This window comes from Rutidosis leptorrhynchoides, chromosome 3 (genome assembly GCF_046630445.1).
Source record: "Rutidosis leptorrhynchoides isolate AG116_Rl617_1_P2 chromosome 3, CSIRO_AGI_Rlap_v1, whole genome shotgun sequence".
Taxonomy (NCBI): domain Eukaryota; kingdom Viridiplantae; phylum Streptophyta; class Magnoliopsida; order Asterales; family Asteraceae; genus Rutidosis; species Rutidosis leptorrhynchoides.
The window spans coordinates 604,788,993-604,799,503 of NC_092335.1; the positions used below are offsets into that span (position 1 = coordinate 604,788,993).

General features: G+C 34.9%; 1 pseudogene; it reads right to left on the reverse strand.

Moving 5' to 3' along the window:
• Window positions 1–538: 538 nt before the first annotated feature.
• LOC139898849 (cytochrome P450 Tp4149-like) lies at window positions 539–10,136 on the reverse strand (annotated as a pseudogene).
• Window positions 10,137–10,511: the final 375 nt, after the last annotated feature.

Consider the following 10,511-nt stretch of genomic DNA (forward strand, 5'->3'; position numbering starts at 1 on the left):
TATTAGTTAATTTTTAATAATGTTTATATTTTATATTAGGTTAATTTAATCCTCAATTATTTGATAAAATATAAAACTGACATTAATTCAGAACCAGATTAATTTTTGTAAACAAAAAAACAATCTTCATACCACATATTCTCTACAAACATAGTCCGGAGATATTTAGACAAAAACATGTTAAAAACAAAATCACTCAAATGTCATATCAACAAAATAGGAGCAGTTTTTAAATTTTCATTTCAGTCCCTATTGTTTCATTTTTTGCATTTCTAACCCAATATATAAGAAAGTTCATTTTCAAGTCCAACTTGGACTAGTCAATTCCTTAGTCAACTATTCAATTATAATACAAAATTATGACTAGATAAATATATACCTATAATAATTTTAGGATGTTACAAGTAGTACAGGTCTCAAATTATAAATGACTAATGAACATTGAAAATATTAACACTTTATTTATCGACTTGAAACACTCAACAATATCCTAAAGTTCAAGCATTAGCTAGGGAAGTTTACATATAATTCGCCATCATCACATTCGAGTACTTGGAATGACTATTAAAGATGACTTCTTATAGAGCGTTATCCCACAAACCTCACTCATGTCCAAATCTTCATTTTTGATTCCATGAGGCAATTCTAAATTAAACTTGTGTACTATATTTGCTAATGCAAGTTCGGCGATAGCTGTACCAAACTGAATACCTGGGCATCCTCTTCGACCAGCACCAAACGGAATCAACTCAAAATGAAGTCCCTTATAGTCAATTGTATTGGTCAAGAACCTCTCTGGCCAAAATCGTTCGGGTTCCACCCACAGATTTGGATCTCTCCCTATTGCCCAAGCATTAATAATCACTTGAGTGCCGGCTGCAATGTCGTACCCCATTAGTTTGACATCATTTATCGATAAATGCGGTAAAAGAAGTGGGACAGGAGGATGCAATCGGAGTGTTTCTTTTATGACAGATTTTAAGTAAATCATTTTTTCCAAATCCTCCTCCACAATTATGGATCTTCCTTGTGCTATGATTGTGATTTCTTGTTGCAACTTTCTCATTACCCGTGTATGTTTTACTAGCTCGCTCACCGCCCACTCTAGAGTTGTGGATGTAGTATCAGTCCCCGCTGCGAACATATCCTGCAAGAGAGTAATACATTAAAGTTGTATATGATCGGAGCCATCTGTAACATGAGCTTTTAAATTAATTAGCCGAACTTGTATATGATACATACAAAGTACCTAAATGCACAACTTCATTTTATAAAAAAAAGTTTTATTTTTTATATGACTCTGGTTCATAACCGGTGTTTTCACGTGATTTAAACATGAGTTAATATTAAATTGAATAGATTTAAAAAAAAAATATGTATATGAATAAAAGAACACATGGAGTTTAAATCGAACGATGCTATATAGTCATGCAAATAAATATGATATAAACATGATATGTAAAATAAATTAGGAAAATAATTTGAATTTTAAGTTAGAAGATAAAAACGCTCAGGGTTTTGGACGAGATTGACAGATATTACTACATAATGTGTAATACTGTTAAAGTAGTCTTAATGACAACATAGATGATCGTGATCTATATTAAGTTTAAGTGTGTAAATTATAAGAAATAATTATAAATTGTTATTAAGTGTGTATATGGATACATGGATAGAACTCAATGATGCGATACGACCCACCCACAAGGCATTAAAATTGATAGCACGCATTATGACACAATAATCATCCTTTATAGATCTAACTTTATAGATCTAACTTTATGAAAATACCCTTACCATTATTGTCGTTCACGATTCTTTGATTGACACAATTAATTTTACGAAAAACATGCGATCCCTAATTTTTCTTCATCCCTAAAATAACAAATGACCTAAACGTACTTATTTGCTTTAAGTTAACCATCGAAAGGAGAAGGTAGTATCAAAATTATCAAATCAATGTTCAATTCTACTGTCAGTGGTAAGCTACGCATTCTCTGACGGTATCATCAACCATCGGTTAGTTTTCTAATCTTTAGAAAACTGTTTTCGTTTCATTTAATGATTTATATGTGGAAATGGTTTAGATTTGATATAATCTAATGAAGGTTATGATTCGTGGGTGCGTACGCTATCCTTGTGAGGAGAAATAGTGCAGTCAAGCCCTTAATGTTTTTGGTCTGACACATGGACTGGTTTTTGAGCATGCTTTGCGACCACCATTTTCACGGTTGAACACCCGAATCAAGTCAAGTGATCTAAATTTTTAATTTGTACTTCAAATATTCACAGGATTTCCATTCAATCGTTATAGTACTTTTATCGAGTTTGTACAACTATGAATATAGATGAGTCTTTTATAATTTTATGTTACTCTTTTCGTTCTAACCTAAAGGTTGTTGTTACTGATGATGCTAACTGATAAGAGATGGTGAAATGGGCAAAAATATACTTTTTTACAAAAAATTTCAACAATATACACATTTTTCAAAAAAATTGGCAATATACACCAATGGTTCGACCATCTTTTTGGTAGACCACTTCACAATGATTGTGAAGTGGTAGACCAACTTTCAAAGCATGTAGTCAACCATCACTATTGAAATGTGATATTGCTCGAATTATACACGTTTTACCTCACAATATCTACCTCATTTCATCGATTTTGAGGATCATTGAGCCCGAAAGTTGGATATTTGTGCAAATACGTCGGTTCAAGGCTAAAAACTCAAATTGGTGTAAAATTGACCAAAATCAAGCAAAATTAGTGAACCAAAGTGCAGGGCATGGTCAAAAGTGAAAAGAGAATGCAAAATTGCAAGTTTAAAGTGAGAAAATCCAAATTCTGGAAGTGCAGGCATATGGTGCGGCGCACCAAAGTCAAAAGGTGGCATACCTTAACACATAAAACTCAGATTTCAAATTCAAAACTTGCAGAAAATTTTTCAAGCTTTATGGTGCGGCGCATCACCCTTAGGGTGCAGCGCACCTCTCACCCACGTTATATGGTGCGGCGCACCATTACATGGTGCGGCGCACCATCGCTGTTTTGAGTGCAGAATTTTCAAAGGTATAAAAGAATTAAGATAGGGTTTTCCAAGGAAGAGCTGCGATTGGGGTCCAAAATGAAAACCTAAACGGGTCCATTTCATGATTCCATCAAGATCAAAGCCTAATTTCATGTCCCAAGTCAAAGATTAGTGAAGCTAGAAGCTAGATCTCCATAATCCATCTCCATTTTTGTAATCTCTTTCCTTTTTAACACTATTTCTTCTCCATTTTAGTTGTAATGATGAATGCTTTAGTTTTAGTTGATTTTTTTCTTGTTTATCTTATGATTATAGCTTATATTACTTGTGTTCACTTGATTTGTAAACTTAATGCTTGGATTTATCCCTAATCTATGAATTGGGTGTTTGAATGAGTTGATGATTATTGTGCTTGATTGATGATCCATTGCTATGCATTTGTTTTAGACTTTACATTGATTACATAGATTGTGCAGCTTTTCTAAGTGATTTGATTAGTGAAACAATTTGTGCTTCGACACCTTGTGTGATCTAGACAATCAAATTGGTAATTTCAAGTGATTGTGTTCTTGGTTTGGGTTGATTTTCAATTTGTCTTTAGTCAATATAGTGGTGTTTGATTATCTTAAGTGATTTTGATAGTTAAAGGATTTTAAGTGATTTTAATCCAAAATCGAGTCTCAATGATCTCTCTCAAAACATAGTTCGATCTTTGAAATGAGTCTACGTGAGTTAACGAGTTTCATTTGATTGAGGTTTTATGGAAGTTGACGAATGGAAATGAAACTATAAGTTTGAACATTGTTGTGTAGTGAATGAATTGGGTAAACCATGGCAAAAGGTGGAATAGTCAAGTGGACACGTTTCTCTCTTATTTGTTAATCTTTCTCTTAGTTTAATATTAGTTCAATCAAATCTATCACAAAACCCCTAATCAACTTAGGATAATCGCTAGTCTTTTGAGATTCATGTAAATTGCTCCTTGTGGAACGAACTTTGACTGAATACTTGCTAGTTGCTATAATGATCGGGTTATTGTTGCTCGGACATTTGTGTTAATTGGTTAAGTGTTTTATCATTGTTTTTTATATTATTATAAGTTGAACATGAAACGTCACGCAATCAAGTTTATGGCGCCGCTGCCGGGGAGCGGTTTTTAATTGCATTTTGAAATATTTGTTAGTAGTTTTTCGATCCATTTGTAAGAATTTCATTCTTTCAAAAGTTACTTTTTCTTTATATTTGCTTGTATTAGGAAAACGCTTGCTTGTTTGTGGTGTGATTAAGCTAGATGGCAGAATATGATGCTTTGTGTGACTACTTGATGTCAAAAATCACGAATTATGATCAACAATTGATAGGAGACTTAATTCACATAGGTTTGGATAATGGTTATTTGGAAATGAATGATGATAACAGGTACATGGGCATGAACAATGAAGATTATATGGGTATGAATGATGGTTATGGGTATGGGAATGAGGGTTAGATGGGTAATCATGATAATGGGTGTATGAATGACAACGGTTACATGAATCAATGACAAGCTAATTTCGGGCCGAATGATTATTGTGATACTTATGATGGGAGTTATCCAAATGGGGATTATGATTACAATTCTATGAATGATTTTTCCCCTATGGATCAACCTTGTGATAATGGTCCCATTTCTAAATTTGACTCTTTTGGTCAACCAATGGACTATTTTTATGAGGGGGATAACTCGACATGGGATTCTCCTCAATTTCAATTTCAAAATCAACAACAAGAGGAGATCGATCTGAATTTACTAGAGTTATTCTCAAACGTTATGAGAACCCACCTTAACCATATAGAGGCTTTAATTCAAGAAAGAATAGATTTGAGGGAAATGTTAGAAATTTAACAAGCTTCAATTCAAAGCTTAGAAAAAACTGTGAGTTCCATGCTCCCTTTAGTTGAAGATTTTGTATCCACTACCATTTCACCACCCACCTCACCCATAGTCTCTACTTCTTGGTCAAGAAATTGGGTCTTTTATGATGATTATGATGTAAGCTTTTATACCAAGACCGAAGTAGTGGAGATTGCACAAGTACCCGAATTTTCGATAACCAACGATGAAGAGAAGAATGAAGATGATGATAAGGATAATGATGAAGGTGAAAATGATGGTAAGGAGTATGATGAAGAAGTTAGTGAGAGTGATGAGGAAGATGATGAAGTGAGTGAAACTTTGCCAACACCCAACATTTTTACAATCCATGATAATCCACTTGGTGTTGGCAAGTGTGATAGTGATGATGATAGTGAAGATGATGATGATGATGATGATGATGATGAAGGAGATGAGGTTGAGAATATCATACTCGAAACTTTCAAAGTGTATAACAATCCTCTCGGGTATGGTATTGATGATTTTAAGGAGGTTTTGCAACCCGAAGTTGATGATTCGTGTTTGTGTGAGCTGATTAAGAAAGCGAACCTCGTGTTCAAAACCGTGTTTGGAAGAGAGTCTTTTGCTGACTCTTAGGGTTGGTTCAATATTCTTAATGCAAATGAAGAAGATTATTCTCTCCTTATACACCACCCGAGGGGTTATTGATTGGCTCACTCTCTTGATTCGTGGATCTTTTTCCACCGATTTCACACACCGTCCGATAATGTGTAAGGGAGAACCAACCCGATAAGGAATGTTAAGAAGACGGGGACGAGTCAAGACAAAGACTCGTTAATCAAAATCAAAGCAAAAGGGAAGTTTGGTGATACGGTTTTGAAAAGATAACCTCATGCAATTTGATAATCACATGTGGAAATGGCCTTTGTTCTCGGGTATCTCTATTTCTCCTCCATTTTCATTTTGTCCTCTCTAATTTATAACCTTATTTCGATTCATGTAATGAGGGCATTATATGATCTCAGGGAGGAGGGGGGGGGGGAGATAAATTCTCGTAGACTTATTTCACAAAATTTTAAAATTTTCCCAAGTAACTTGTTGAATTAAGTGAAAAATTTTGGTTAAATAAATCCATAACTTACCTTTTAGGGTGAATCAACTCCACCCTTTTTGAGAAAGTAAAGTCTTCCTTTTGTTTTGCAGAAGTTCAAGTGGAAGTAAAGTCTTCCACTTTCTAGTGATTCATGTGTTCAAAGTTGGAATTTTAAAAGAGAATCAAAGATTTTGCATGGAAGTAAAGTCTTCCATGTTTGCTTCAAAAACCAAGTGTTTAAAGCCTCAAGCTTTAACACTTCTGGATGAGTCATGTCCATCCACTAAAGGAAGTAAAGTCTTCAGAATGCCGTTTTACTTGGTATGGGAGACTTCCTAATCCACATCATTTCATATTGACATTGGTTGATTCATCTTTTCACGATGGATCACACTAATGTATCATACCGAGGGAAGAGGAGCCACCGAGCTTCAAAATCTGCTATCCTTTTTAGGATCAATTCGTGCTAGTGTTACTTAGACAACACACGCCATAGCCAAAAGTTATGGCACCATGTTCTATCAATTAACGGAAGGGTAGTTCCTACTTCATATCCTTTCTCAAAATAAGCATAAAAACTTGTTATGCAGGAAGTAGCCAAGTGAATAAAAGCTTTGAGCTTTGACACTTCCGGGAGAATCGAGTCCTCCCATGTTTTGTTTTGGAAGTCGAGTCCTCCAAACTTGGAAGTAAAGTCTTCCAAGTTAAGTTGAGATTCAAAAGACCTAAGCTTGAGAGTAAAGTCTTTCAAGTATCGTGCAATAGACCCACCAAAAAACTCACACCCAAGGTAGTTACTTTCCCATCGCTATTGACACTGAGTAGTATGTTTACGTGGGAAGTAGCTACTCGTGCAGCAGTCCCACCACCGGGGTGGCTTTTATGCACGCAACCTTATGAGCCCAAGATAGCTTTTGTCTCACCGCCTTCAATACAAGGAGGTAGTTCACTTTTGTGATATACCGGGGCAATAGCTATCCGTGTGGTTGTCCCAAAACCGGGATGGTTTTGGATGCACAAAGCTTTTAAACCATAAAATTTTCGGAAAACATGTCTTGTTTCACAACTTGACTCATTTTCCCTTTCTAAAAACTAAAATGGTTTTCTTAAAAGCCTTGTCTTTCTTAAGGCTAAACTTTTTCTTGGGTGACTCATGTAACTTGGCGCTCCATTACACCGAAAAGAAGCTTGTGGGTATTTCTTGATCGCTTGAGGAGAGTAAGATGGTGGAGATGAAGCTTGATGATTTATGGTTTGAAGAATGCTCCTAGAAAGGTTTGTGCTAAAAAGCTTAAGTCTTGATCCATTTAATCTAAAATACAAAATCTTGTGGATATATGAACCTTTCTAGGGAGCATGTTTGGTTGTTTGATCGATTGTTTTGAAGATTTTTAAAGATGTGGAGATGTTTAGTGGTTTAGGCTTGAATTACGATTGATTTAGAGGATATTTGATGAGATGAAGCTTGTTGAAAGCATTGAGTTTGAGCTTTTGATGCTTTATTTGAAAGAAGAAGAAGAGAAGGTTAGTGCGCGGTCCTTGGCAAGTGCAACTTTTTGGAGAACATTTGAGCCTTCAAAGTGCATATTCATAGAGGTTTTCCTAATTGCTCAACTTTTGTACTTTGGTCTTTATCATTAGCTTGTTCATATTTGCTAGAGGCGTTTCTCCAAGTCTTGTTTGTTGTTATGCTTGCTTGAGGACAAGCAAGGTTCAAATATAGGGGGTTTGATATTGCTCGAATTATACACGTTTTACCTCGCACTATCTACCTCATTTCACTCGGTTTTGAGGATTATTGAGCCCCAAAGTTGGATATTTGTGCAAATACGTCGGTTCAAGGCTAAAAACTCATATTGGTGTAAAATTGACCAAAATCTAGTCAAATTAGTGAACCAAGATGCAGGGCATGGTTCAAAGTGCAAAGAGAATGCAAAAGTGCAAGTTTAAAGTGAGAAAATCCAAATTTTAGAAGTGCAGGCATATGGTGCGTTGCACCAAAGTTAAAAGGCGGCGCACCTTAACACATAAAGCTCAGATTTTAAATTCAGAACTTGCAGGACAATTTTCAAGCTTTATGGTGCGGCGCACAACCCTTAGGGTGCGGCACACCTCTCACCCACGTTATATGGTGCGGCGCACCATCGTTGTTTTGAGTGCAGAATTTTCAAAGGTATAAAAGGATTAAGATAGGGTTTTCCAAGGAAGAGCTGCGATTGGGGTCCAAAATGGAACCCTAAAAGGGTCCATTTCACGATTCCATCAAGATCAAAGCCTAATTTCATGTCCCAAGTCAAAGATTAGTGAAGCTAGAAGCTAGATCTCCATCACCCATCTCCATTTTTGTAATCTTTATCCTTTTTAACACTAGTTCTTCTCCATTTTAGTTATAATGATGAATGCTTTAGTTTTAATTGATTTTTTTCCTTGTTTATCTTATGATTATAGCTTATATTACTTGTGTTCACTTGATTTGTAAACTTAATGCTTGGATTTGTCCCTAATCTATGAATCGGGTGTTTGAATGAGTTGATGATTATTGAAGTGGTCGACCAACTCTTCTTTAATGTTTGGTAGACTACATAGTCAACCATCATTATGAAGTGGTAGACCAACAGTTGGTCGACTACAGGCAAAAAAGGTGTAGTCGACCACTCTATACATATGGTCTACCAACATGATGGTCGATCGAATGGTGTATATTGCCAATTTTTTTTTAAAAAAATGTATTTTATCCGAAACTTTGGAAAAAGTGTATTTTGGCTAATTTCCCTAAGAGATGCCCTAGATAATTAACATTGTATTATGTACCTTAGTAATACATTTTAAGCTCTATGTTTTCAACAACAACAATTCAATTAACATTAAACATTCATAATTCCTGAACTAATGAGTCAACCTCAGTTATCCTGAAACGTAAAAGTGAGTCACTATCCGACACCGAGATTATAATCATTTAATAATTTAATCATTTAGTAATTATGGAGGATCGACCATCAAACTATGTTGTTTAGCTCTTTATCATATTTATCTTATTTTGAGAACTATTTAAATTTAATTACTTCTTTTCTTTTTCTTACCTATTTAAGGATTCAATCATACTTTTTCTATTTTCTCAATTGTATTTCAACCTACAAATTATTCTTAATAACTAATTAAATTGAGAGTACTGTATTATAATTAACCCATTAAAAAAAATATGTAAATTTTGCAAGTCTTAAACTGTTAACTACAGTATAAAAAAGAAAATGAAATGTTACCAGGATGATAGCTTTGAGGTTATCTCTGTGGGGGATGAAGTCAGTTGTGTTATCTTTTTGGATATCTAGTAATAAATCAACAAAATCTCTGTTTACATCACTAGCATCCTTTACCTCTCTTTCCTTCTTTACATGTTCTTCGATAACATTTTCAAGAAACTCGTCAAATTCCTCACCAATCTGTCTTGCTCTTGCCTCTAAACCAGTTAGTCGATCTACCCACGACAACCATGTAATATATGTTCCTATATTAAGACTCGTAAATGTATCAACCAACTTTTTCATTAAATTTTGAAGCTTTAAACCGTCATATTTTCTTCCAAGAGCTACCCTAGATGCTATATTGACTGTATGCAAACCAAGTAATTCAGTCATGTTAACCCAAGAACCGCAACTTTCTTCAAGAATGTCAATTATGAGTTTAGTCTCTTCTTCTCTAACTTTTCGATACAACTTTACTTGCGTATCACAATACTTTTCAGCTTTCTCCAATATTCACCATATGGGGAAAAGGCTATGCCCTTACATCCATACATTATTATACTTGGAATAGTTAAACTCGGACGACTAGCAAATGATAAATCTTGAGTTTTCATGATCTCTCTAGCTACTTCAGCAGACGACGCTACAAGTGTGGGTACACTACCAAAGTGAAGAAGCATGATTGGACCATGTATCCGAGATAAGGCTTGAAGGGAGCGATTTGGGCTCGAGCTTAGTTGATGGAAGTTTCCGATGATTGGAAGTTTTCTTGGTGATGGTGGCAAGTTTTTCTTGTTCTTGAAAAGGTAAGATATCCATTTTGTGCTGATAAAACATACTACAATTAATGTAAAGAATGAAAGGAGAAAATTTCGAAAAGATGGAAACATTGACATAATGTTACAAGCTAAAAATTGTCTAAATAATTGTTGATGCCTCATGGATGGACCTTTAATATTGTAGAAGACTGCAAATCTTATTATGTCTTATGTTTGCATGTCCGTAAACCTTTTTACTGCAGTCTGTTTGTTTTTCTGAAGACATAAGATAAAATAATGTCTTATTGTGTTTGCAGCCTCGCAGACTTAGAAATGTGATTCTAACTGCTACAGACATGATTAAGTTATTTTGTAGACATGATTAAGTTATTTTGTAGACAAAATAACAAACAGTTTTCAACATTCAAACCTTCAAGTCACATCTTCTTTACATACGTAGTCCGCAGATCTTCAGACAAAAACATCTTAAAAAACAAACGTCACCTAAAAGTG